Below are 12,079 nucleotides of genomic sequence, written 5' to 3' on the forward strand. Positions count from 1 at the left end.
ATCCGCAATAAATGTCTGATAAAATTCTGCATTGAACCCTTCTGGACCTGGGCTCTTTTTGGTTTGGGAGACTTTTGATGACTTCTTCTATTTCTTTAGTTGTTATAGGATTATTTAGATGGCTTACTTGGTCCTGGTTTAACTTTAGAATCTTTTATCTGTCTAGGAATTCATCCATTTCCTCCAGATTTCCAATTTTGTGGAGTATAAGTTTTTGTAGTAGGATGTTTTGATTTCTTGAATTTCCTCAGTTTCAGTTGTTATGTCTCCACTTTCCTTCCTGATTTTGTTAATTTGTATACTCTCTCTTTGCCCTCTAGTTAGTCTGGCGAGGGGTTTATCAATCTTGTTGATTTTCTCTAAGGACCAACTCCTGGTTTTGTAGATTTTTTAATGGTTCTTTTTATTTTCTTTGTTGTTGTTAAAGACCAGCCGTAGACCATGGTGAGAGGATGCATGGGAGTATTTCAATCTTCTTATATTGATTGAGGCTCGTTCTCTGTCCAATTATGTGGTCAATTCTAGAGAAGGTGCCATGGGGTGATGAGAAAAAGGTGTATTCTTTTACTTTAGGGTGATATGTTCTGTAGATATCTATTAATTCTAGTTGGTTCAAGTCTCTGCTAGTTTTGCATTGTCCTTGTTCAGTTTCTGTTTCCATGATCTGTCCATTGGTGAGAGTGGGGTATTCAAGTCTCCCACTATTATTGTGTGGGGTGGAATGTGTTTTTTGAGCTTTAGCATTTTATCAAACCTTTTAAAAATATACTGAGAAGATATATTCATATACTTTTCAGCTAAAATGTTTTTCAAAAATCTGTACATGTATCTCTTTTGTTTAAATAAAGTTTTAGGAAAAAAAACATTTACAGAAAACAACAAAGCTAGATTCAGCTTATTGGACACATGCATTCAGACATACACACACACACACACACACACACACACACACACACACACACACAAAGCTTTTTCTTTTCTTTTTTTTGAACAACTTTATTTTTAAAAATCAAAGATAAATGAACAAATTTTATGCATTTTTTTTGCATAAAAGTATGCTAATACAGTTTTGTCAGTTCTTGGATTTTTTCCCAAAGGTTTGATAATGTACATTAAGGTATTATTAATTAAAATGAGCAAAATTACCTGTAAAACAGGATGTAACCCGGAATTAGTTAAAGTTTTCTTGGTGTGTAAGCATTGAGCATAATGGTTTTCTTCTTTTCTTTTTTCTTAATTGAATTTCACGTGTATATATCAATAATTATAAAATGTACATGTGAAAATATAAAGACATTAAATGACTTTGGAGTTTTTAGATGTAAATATTTCTCTCTACCTTTCTCTGTCTCTCATAGAGACACACATATATACAAACACTCACATGTGTGTAAAGCATTTGTACTCAGTGAAAATGGGGCATTATCTTGAGAGGGTGCATGGGAGGAGTTTGACAGAGGGTACCTGGTATATAATTCTAGGACCATTAAAATAAATAGAAATCAAATCATATTTATAAACAAATGTTCTTGCATGTACCAGGTAGAAATGATGGAATAAAGTGGATTGCCACAAAAACAAATGGTGCAGATATTTAATTTTTTTTCCTAAGGTTGATGAACAAGGGTCTTTTATAATTAACCAGTTGAATTTAGCTTGTTTGAAATTTTCTCTTAATAGCATTATCAACAGCATAAAATCTTGTTTCACAATATTTTTGATCTTTAAAAAACCTCAGGCCATTTGCCTGAAAGCTGAAAATTAAAGAATATACACACTGTTATCTCCTTACTAATTTTGTTTTTTTTAATTTAACTGACAAATTGAATTCTACTAGAAAGTTAATGACCATATTTTTTTTCATATTTTCTGCTTTCAGAAGTGTCTGATATTTTCTTTTTATTTAAAATTTTAATATTTATAGAGTCAGTTTGTCAAATTTCTGTGAATATACTCTGTTTCTTTTCCAGTGGGTCTATTAATTGCTCAACACTCATGAAAGAATCTTTTTCTTAAAGTCTTTTCTTGAATTATTGTAAAATTTACAACTGACAATATGAAAAAAAACTTTGGAATGAATGTTTGGCCCTTAATGATAAGACTTATACCATATCCCTAACTAAAGCCTCATTTTCTATTAGAAAAAAAAAACTATCTTTTGTTTTATAATTTGTTGTTACATTGAATGGTACTGCCTTGGGTTTGTCTTATATAATTTAAATTGAGATAGTTCCAAAATATAAAAGACACTGAAAAATAACTAGGTTGAATGCACTTTATTAAATGGAAAATTATCAGAAAAGTGATCTTCTCTTTGCATATACATGTATATATTTTTTTTTTTTTTGGTTTGATGTGGTTTTCTAATTTTTATGACAGTTTTCTTCCTTTACTAGGAGTATGACAATGACTACATGCATATGAGAAATGAACTTTTGCTTTGTTGTAGGAAACTAGGTAGGTGTATGTAAAGAAAATAACATTGCATGCTTCCATGTTATAGACTATAAGACATCTGTCAATATTTCACATTGGTTGTCCTAAAACCTCTCTAATTGGTGTTAAGCTACTTGGAGTAAAATCTTTAATTTGTATTTCAAGGGATGGAATTGGAGTGATTCCAATATCTGACTGCCAGGTCCTCTAAATTTATCCATTTTCAAGATAAGTGAGATGATAAATTGCCTTCAGAAATTCTACAGTAATACAATGAGGAGATTGAGGCTTATTTACTTTAGTTGAGTGTTTGGATGAAATCTGTAAAGATAGTAAAACCATATATCACAAATTATAACTTCTCAAAGTGAACCCTTCCTCTTCTCTTAGATTCAACATCTTCTACACTCAAACATTTCAATTTTGGCTTCAAACCCATTGTTGTTAATGTGATTCTGTAATGTTCTAGGTTACTCATATTTTCAAAAGCTTGGGTATGCCCAGAGTCATCTATCAGTTTTTCATTCTATTCAACCATTTATCTGTCAATCCATATATCTGTTCACCTGTTTACTTATCAATAGGCCTGTCTAAAAAGATGTTGCAATTTCTATTGCATAATGTTTTATCAAAACTACATTGATTAAATATAAAATGTGTCATAATTTATTGATGATTTTAGAATTTATTTATTCTATATTTTCTATAATTTATGCTCTAACTTCATGGGATTCCCAAATACTTATATCAGAATGATCAACTAGCTCCATGTTTCCAAACACAGTGACCAATTATTAGGTTCAATTCATGAAAGTTTTAAAAAATGTATTTGAAAACCCTATCTCCTTGAAACACTTATTAGATGGACATCCTATTGTAGAAACAGAGATTTAGTTTCCATGTGTATGTGGGCTTTTTGTTGTCTTTCTTGTTGTTAAAGACCAGCCGTATACCATGGTGATCTGAGAGGATGCATGGGAGTATTTCAATCTTTTTATATAGTTGGAGGCTCATTCTGTGTCCAATTATATGGTCAATTTTCGAGAAGGTGCCATAGGGTGGTGAGAAGAAGGTGTATTCTTTTACTTTAGGATAGTATGTTCTGTATATATCTATTAATTCTAGTTTGTTCAAAGTCTCTGCTGGTTTTGCAGTGTCCTTGTTCAGTTTCTGTTTCCATGATCTGTCCATTGGTGAGAGTGGGGTATTAAAGTCTCCCACTATTATTGTGTTGGGTGAAATGTATTTTTTGAGCTTTAGTAGGGTTTCTTTTATGAATGTGGGTGCTTTTTTATTTGGAGCATATATGTTAGGGATTGAGAGTTTCTCCTGACAGATTTCCCCGGTAATGAGTAAAAAGTGTCCTTCCTTATCTTTTTTGATAACTTTTGGTTGGAAATTTACTTTATTCGATATTAGAATAGCCTCTCCAGCTTGCTTCTTGGAGCTGTTTGCTTGGAAGTTTTTTCCCACCCTTTTACTCTGAGATAGTGTCTGTCTCTGTCTCTGAGATGAGTTTTCTGTATGCAGCAAAAGGCTGGATTTTGTTTATGTATCCAGTCTGATAGTCTATGTCTCTTTATTGGGGAGTTGAGTCCATTTATGTTAATAGATATCAAGGAATAGTTGTTTCTGTTTCCTGCCATTATTGCTTTTTTGTGTTGAGTTGTGTCTGTGTTTTTTTCTTCTTTTAGTTTTCTTGTTTAGGAGTTTTCTTGTTTTTACTAGGCTGTATTTTCCCTCATTGTATTGGTTTTTCCACCTATAATTCGTTGTAGTGCTGGGTTTGTGGTCAGATATTGTGTAAATTTTGATTTGTCTTGAAATATCTTCATCTCTCCATCGATGGTGATTGAGAGTTTTGCTGGGTATAGCAGCTTGGGCTGGCACTTGTGCTCTTTTAGGGTGTGCATGATGTCTGTCCAGGCTCTTCTAGCTTTCATAATCTCTGTTTAGAAATCGGGTGTGAGTCTAATTGGCCTGCCTTTATGTGTTACTTGACCTTTTTCCCTTACTGCTTTTAGTATTCTTTCTTTGCTTTTTGCACGTGATATTTTTACTATTATGTGTCGGGAGGTATTTCTTTTCTCGTCCAACCTATTTGAAGCTCTGAAGGCTTCTTTTATGCTCGTGGTAATCTCATTCTTGAGGGTAGGGATGGTTTCTTCTATGATTTTTTGAAAATATTTACTGTGCCTCTTAGTTGATACTCTTCTCCCTCTTATATTCCTATTATCCTTAAGTGCCACACGCCCACGCTTCCCGCCGCTAGGAACAGGCGTGCAACAAACAAACAGATTCTTCTGTGGATAACCTTTATTGTACAGCACTTTGAGCAGGGGGCTTCTTGAGCAGGAAACTTCTCTCTGAGCCGGGGACTCCCTACCGGGTTCTACTGTCTAGGCGACCTCTCACATGCAGTCCCCCATGTGCGATCTCTCTGTCCAGTCTCTGTCCACGCGGGATCTCCTGCAGTCTCTTATACCGAGTCTCTCTCTTGTATCTGGTCTGTGTCCCTGGATCTCTACTGGTCCAGGTGGCAGATGGGCCAAGCCCTGTTCAGCCTCCCAAATTTGCCGGGTAGAAACAGAGGTTCCAATGCTGTGTTCCTGGTCCCTGGATCAGGCAGGGCAGGGGCATGCTTTCAGTGCACACTCGGCAGAGATCTCTCTGCTTTCTTGCTGCCCAGATCCCCTCCTCACCAATCTTTAATGCTTTGGTAGCTGCTGGTCCAGGTGACAGATTGGCCGAGCCCTGTTCTATGCCCCAATGTCGCCCAGTGGAAGCAGAGGTCCCAATGCTGCGTTCCTGGTCCCTGGATCAGGCAGGGCGGGGGCGCCCTTTGTGTGTGCACTCCGCAGAGATCTCTCTGCTCCCTGGCTGCCCAGATCTCCTACTCACCAGTCTTTTCGGTCATCTCATTCTTAAGGGTAGGGAAGTTTTCTTCTACAATTTTGTTGAAGATATATACTGTGCCTCTTAGTTGATATTCTTTTTCCTCTTCTATTCCTATTATCTTTAGGTTTGGTCTTCTCATTGTGTCCTGGATCTCCTGGACATTTTGGGTAAGGAGCTTTTTGGTTTTTGCATCTTCTCTGGCTGTTTGGTCTATGTTTACAATGTTGTCCCCTGTCCCTGAGATTCTCTCTTCCATCTCTTGTATTCTATTGGAAATGCTTGCTTCTGTGACTCCTCATTTCTTTTCTTGGTGTTCTACCTTTAGGGTTATCTCCATTAGTGTTTTCTTTATTGTGTCAATTTCTTTTTTAAATTCCTTCTTTCATTCCTTCATCTTTTTGGTTCTGTTTTTCTCTAGTTCTTTGAGTGTTTTTCTTGTTTCCTCTTTAAAAGCTTCTGATTCTCTTTGCTTTTCCTCCTTTTCTTTTTTAAGGCTCTCTATCAGTGTCTTGAGGTATTATTTTAGGTCTGAGTCTTCTTTTGCTGGAGTGTTTGGCATTCCAATGTTTGCTGATATGGGACAGCTAGGTACTGGTGTTGCCAGGTTGTCTTGATTTCCTTGGGATATGCTCTTTCGCTTTCCTCTTGCCATCTTATTGTCAGTGATATGTTCTTGCCTTTCCCTTGTACCTGGTCTGTGTCCCTGGATCTTCACTGGTCCAGGTGGTGGATGGTACGAGACCTGTTCTGTACCCCAAAGCCGCCAGGTGGGAACAGAGGCCCCAGTGCTGGGTTCCTGGTCCCTGGATCAGGCAGGGCAGGGGTGCGCTCTCTGTGCACACTTTGCAGAGATCTCTCTTCTCCCTGGCTGCCCAGACCTCCTTCTCACCAGTCTTTAAACCTTTGGGAACTGCTGGTTGCAATAAAAAATTCTTAATGTATATCTTCAAGAATAACTCCTTTAAGATAAAGTTACAGACATACAGTTGACTTAAAATATATTTAGAATAATATGGTACAATTGATAATTTGATGGAGGTATATGTCCTCATGTGGTATCTCTCATGGATCGAAAAAGATATAGCATTGCATGATATTGCAATTGATGTCAAGCTTCAACTTCACTATCATTATCTTTTGCTGTTAGGAAATGTGATAGCAGAAAACAAATCTGATCAACTTAAGTGGTAATGTAGCAAACACTAACTGGGCATGTTTCATTATCATTTATATTTTGTTTTGCTAAAATGATTAGTCACTTATATAAACTATTTGATTGAGCAAAATGATAGCCACTGTTGTCTTACAAAACCAGCAGTTGAATTAAAGTAATGTGTATCTTCTGTCCTATATTTGTGAGGTAATCTACTCACATGAGCACTGTATGCTAGGTGGTATTAACAGATACTGGAATATCAGTAACTGGAATATAAAACTTGAGCTAAGCTGAAGTACTGTGTCAACATTAAATGGAAAATATTGTACAGGACATGGAGATGGAAAGTGTTGATACACAGGACTGAAAAAGCTGATTGGGGATGCAACTGCCTCAGTTCACACATTGAGAGACCTACTGATAAATTTGCACATGTTGTTGAAGATAGAAGTGTCTGGCATCAATGTGAGAAGAGGCTTTTGGTCCAGAGAGGGCACATTTTTTTCAATATAAGGGAATGCCAAGTCAATGGGGTAGAGTGAGTGATTAGGAGGGAATGCACCTTTGTGAAGGCAAGTGGAGGGGGAGGGCCAATAGGAGTGGGGCAGAGGAAAGGGATAACATCTCAAATGTAAATAGTGAGTATCTTATAAAAAATAAGAAAAAGATAACAAAAAATTATAATGTAGCAATTCAGTGAATGCCATAGATTGCACTGGCTAGTGTTAGAGTGTTATAAGTGGGCAATTTACATAGATAAAAAATTTTGCAATGTGTTTTTACATGAGTAGAATGCTGGGACTTGAAGCCTAGAGAGTAAAGATGATCCTGTCCAATATCAGTTTCCATGTTTTACTATCTCACACAGACATGTGAACTTATTGGTCATGACACTTGGTCATATTTCTGATTAAAAACAAAATAGTGTGATAGTGAGAAATGTTGTATGAATAATATCAAATTTTTATAGAAGATATTTTATTTCTGAATTAAACATGGTTTATAAAGGTTTGAGCATTTTTGTGTAGGAATGGTTAACACTTCAAATTATATTAAGCCGGGTGTATAAGGAACAGAAGCACTAAGACAGAGGGAAGTTGAGAGGAAAATGTCACTGAACCACCGAAAGGGAGAATTAGAAAGAAAAGTCAACAGAAAGACACATACTCTATAGATCATTTTCTCAGCAGCCTCTTCATTCATTTACTCTATATTTTAAAACTAGGTTATTTTTCTTCCCTATTTTTAAGCAATTATACCAAGAACTTTACTTTCTGAGAGAGAGAGAGAGAGAGAGAGAGAGAGAGAGAGAGAGAGAGAGAGAGAGAGAGAGAGAGAGACTAAAGAAGATAAAATTTGGGAGATAAGATCAATATCAGTTATACTTTAAATATCTCCTGTAAGAAAGCATACAATTTCAAGAATTTGTTAATTGTAGAGCATTTGCTCATAAGCTAATTACATATAAGAGCAAAAAACAGTTAGAAAGAGGAAGTAAAAGAAAGCGTTGCATCTTCTCATAAGAAACTTACATGTTTAAGATGAACACAGAGGGTATTGGTAACAAGCCATTTGATGTAGATGGAATTATCATATTATTAAATAATAATTTGTACAGATAACACTGGATAAATTTGGTTGACCTAAAATCCAACACTGTGTTATGAGGTTTTGGTACATGGTATTTCTGGAGAATATAGCTCATTTAATAATGTTCTTATTATTTTAGGAGTACACTATAAATGCATGATAAAATCAAGTGTAAACTGTAGAATGCAAACTGTTACTATGTAAGGAACATATCAGTAACTAGAAATAAATTAACTGTACTTTTCTTATATTATTTGATATTAGAAAACTTCAAATTATTTTAATTTTCATCATTTCTATCCAAGGTAATAAAAACCTTCCAGGTTCATAACTGATCACAATCATCAGGATTAATTTTGATCTCTGGCCTCATCACTGAACATTCTCATATACATACTCACATTAACTATTTCTTTAGCCTGTAAACTTCTCCTAGGAGATTTTGAAAGATAAAATAAATTGAAACTTACTGTTTCTGTTAGTGGTAATTTTTGTCTGCTACAAATTTTAGGAATATGTAATATTTAATTAAGATTTTGTAATTATGTATAACATCATTTTCGTCTGAGAAGTCTCTTTATGTTCATTAAAATCATAAGGTTTAATTATTTCTCTACATAACAAATACCTTTAACTTCTGGTGTGTTAAAAACTCTCTATAAACTGAAGGTTATTATAACTAAGCTATGAATCATAAAATTAAATGTAAGTTGCATAAATAAGAATAAATTTGCATGACTAAACTTTAAAAATTCAGAAAACTAAATAAAAATGAGCTTTTATATATTTGCAGTATCTCCTTTCAGGGTAACAAATTATATTTAGATATTATTGTGTTATATTGTAGACTTTGTCCCACCTATGGATTTTATTTTATGTGCCAAGATGGCATTCATGTGTTCACTTCTTTCCATCTTTATGTGAATGTATGTGTATGTATGCCTGTGTATTATTGTGTGTGTGTGTGTGTGTGTGCGTGTGTGTGTGTGTGTGTGTGTGTGCGCGTGTGTGTGTAGTTGGTATGTCAATTACCTACACTCTATCTACCTTGATATTGTAAACTCTAATTAGAATGCAGTCCTTAAAATGAAAACTAGTCTTAACAAGGCAGTGATTTAGTTAATATTGTAATAAGGAATAGATATCAAACTCCTGGGGATTCCAAGAACCACAGATAATACAATGTGCTATGTAAAAGGACAATTTTAGAATACTTTAAAAATAACAACAACTATTATAACTAGAATCTCAGAAATGGTAGTCTGAGCCAGGCACAATTCTCTTAATTTAAAGCTTCCTTGGTCTTAATAGATAGCTTCTAGCCATTCTAGATTGTGAACAAAAGGAAAAAAAAAACCACCAAAATTATATATGTATATGTGTATATATGTGTATATGTGTATATGTGTATATGTGTATATATGTATGTGTGTATGTGTGTATGTGTGTATGTGTGTATGTGTGTATGTGTGTGTGTATGTGTGTATGTGTGTATGTGTGTATGTGTGTATGTGTGTGTGTGTATGTGTGTATGTGTGTATGTGTGTATGTGTGTATGTGTGTATGTGTATATGTGTATATGTGTATGTATATATGTGTATGTGTATATGTGTATATGCATATATGTATATTTGTATACATGTATATATGTATAAACACACACACACACACACACACACACATATATATATATATATATAGTTGATTTAATGTTATGTGTTATTGGTCTGTTTCTCACAATTTCACACTCTTATTGCTTGTTTGGTTACCAGATATACTTCATGACTTTTCTTTGTCATTTACAAATTGCTAACTACAGTAACATAAAGAGAACCATTGGAAAGGAAAACACAAATAATTTGAATGGGATTTTCAGGTACTGAGGTGGCTGATCTAATAACAATAATGATAATATACACTTATCAGTGAGTTCAAACCATGCATGTCCTTTTGAATCTGGGTTAGCTTACATAAGGTAACATTTTCTAGTTCTATCCATTTTCCTGCAACATTCATGATGTCCTAGTTTTTATTAGTTAAATAGTATTGTCTTGTGCAAAGGAATCAAATTTTGTTTATCCATTCTTTGGTTGAGGACATCTGGGTTGCTTCCAGTTTCTCGCTTTTATAAACAAGGCTTTTACAAACATATTGGAGCACATCTCCTTTAGTATTGTGGAATACTTCTTCAGGGAATATGCCCAGGAACAGTATAACTATATCTTTAGGTAGAACTATTTCAAATTGTCTGAAGAACTGCCAGATTGGTTTCCACAGTGGTTGTACCAATTTGCGATCCCACAGTCAAAAGAGGAGTCTTCTCATTTCTCTACCTTCTTGCCAGCATGTGCTGTCACTTGAGTTTTTGATATACCCCACAGACTAGAATCAGTTAAACAATAAAGAAAATCCAAGTGAGAATGCTTCAATACAACTTAGGGGAAACAAAATAAACATGGGACAAAGAAGGAAGAGGAGGAGGAGAAGGAGACAAAGAAGAAAGACAAAGACGAAAATTGGAGGGCCCTAAAAGGGAGAGTGCATGGAAAAGGGAAATGAGGAAGGAGGATCATATATAGGGGAGCAGAGTAGAAACACACAGGGAACCAGAATAATGGGTGGAAGAGCTAGCATTTTTGAAATCTCAAAGCCCAACACATGAAAAGGCCAATTCTTTCAAATCCTTTCAAAACTGTATTTTACCAACTAGCAACAAAATACTCAAACATGAGTCTATGAAAGTCATTCTTTTTCAAACTACCTGCTTCCCTCAACATCTTTCAATTTGGAATCTAAAGTGCACATAGGAAAATATTCTCTTTAGAAAGATCATTCATAGTCTGGATACCAAGTGTAAAGTATCTTTGAAAATAAGTACTTACTTTCAATCTCTGGGTAGCAATAATTTTTTTTTTATACCAAATAATCTTTTTTGTAAACCTTGGCTATTTGGAGAAAATGCAACAATACCTATTTATAATAAAAGTTCAAGGAACATATATTCATAAAGTCTTTTTTTAAATAGGTTCAAAACTTTGAATGTCATTTTTCTAATTAAGTCTTACCATATATTACCTCCGACACCTAGAGAAATAAAAAGATATAATTGGTAAATATTAATATACATTTTGATATTTAGCCTCACTAAGTTGAAGCTGTGCTGCTTGAAATTGTAACACCAAATGACAAATTTGAAATGAGAAAAGAATCGGTCAGATTATTTTAATTTGGATTCAGTGTGTCCTTGTAGTTAAAGAAATTAAATGTACATGTGATGTGATATAAATGTGCAAACTGGCACATGATTTTTTAATGTAGACATCATAATTATCTATCATATTCAATTAATATGGTGCAGAATAAACATTTGTTTTCTCACATTTCTTTCTCGGATTGAGTTTCTGAACATGAAGTGTTTAAATAACATAATCACTGTATGAATCTGCAGGCAGACATGCATACAAAATAAAGGAGCTATTCATGGATTCCTTATAAGCTGACTCATTACCTGAATACTAATCCTACAAAGATTGAATATGTCCTTTAGGTTGGGAAAGCTTTGCATTTTTTTTTTCATATCACCAAAGCATGCTTTTCTGAGGTCAACTGTTACATGTAAGGTAGTTTAAAATATTTCTACTCCCCCCTCCCATTTCTTTTGACATTATTAACTTCAAAGGGACAGAATAAATGTTTATTGAAAAAGTATCAGTGAAGCTAATGAAGTATTTGAGTTTTACTTGCCCTTTTAATCTTGTCTACATCATTAATTTGTAAATGTTTATCAGTGTCCTTCCTTTAGGCTTTAAACTTGGATTTCTTTTTCTTATTGACCTGACTTGTAACTCGAAGAAATTATTTGAAGTGATTATTCTTACACAATTTAGTGACCTGTATATCAGCCAACTTGCATATTCTATAAGTAACATTAGCAAATTAAAACGTTATTTTATGAAGTACAAGTCATTTAAGATACTGCAACTCCTGAACTAGCAAGCA

Source organism: Micromys minutus (assembly GCF_963924665.1).
Source record: "Micromys minutus genome assembly, chromosome: 1".
NCBI classification, from domain to species: Eukaryota; Metazoa; Chordata; class Mammalia; order Rodentia; family Muridae; genus Micromys; species Micromys minutus.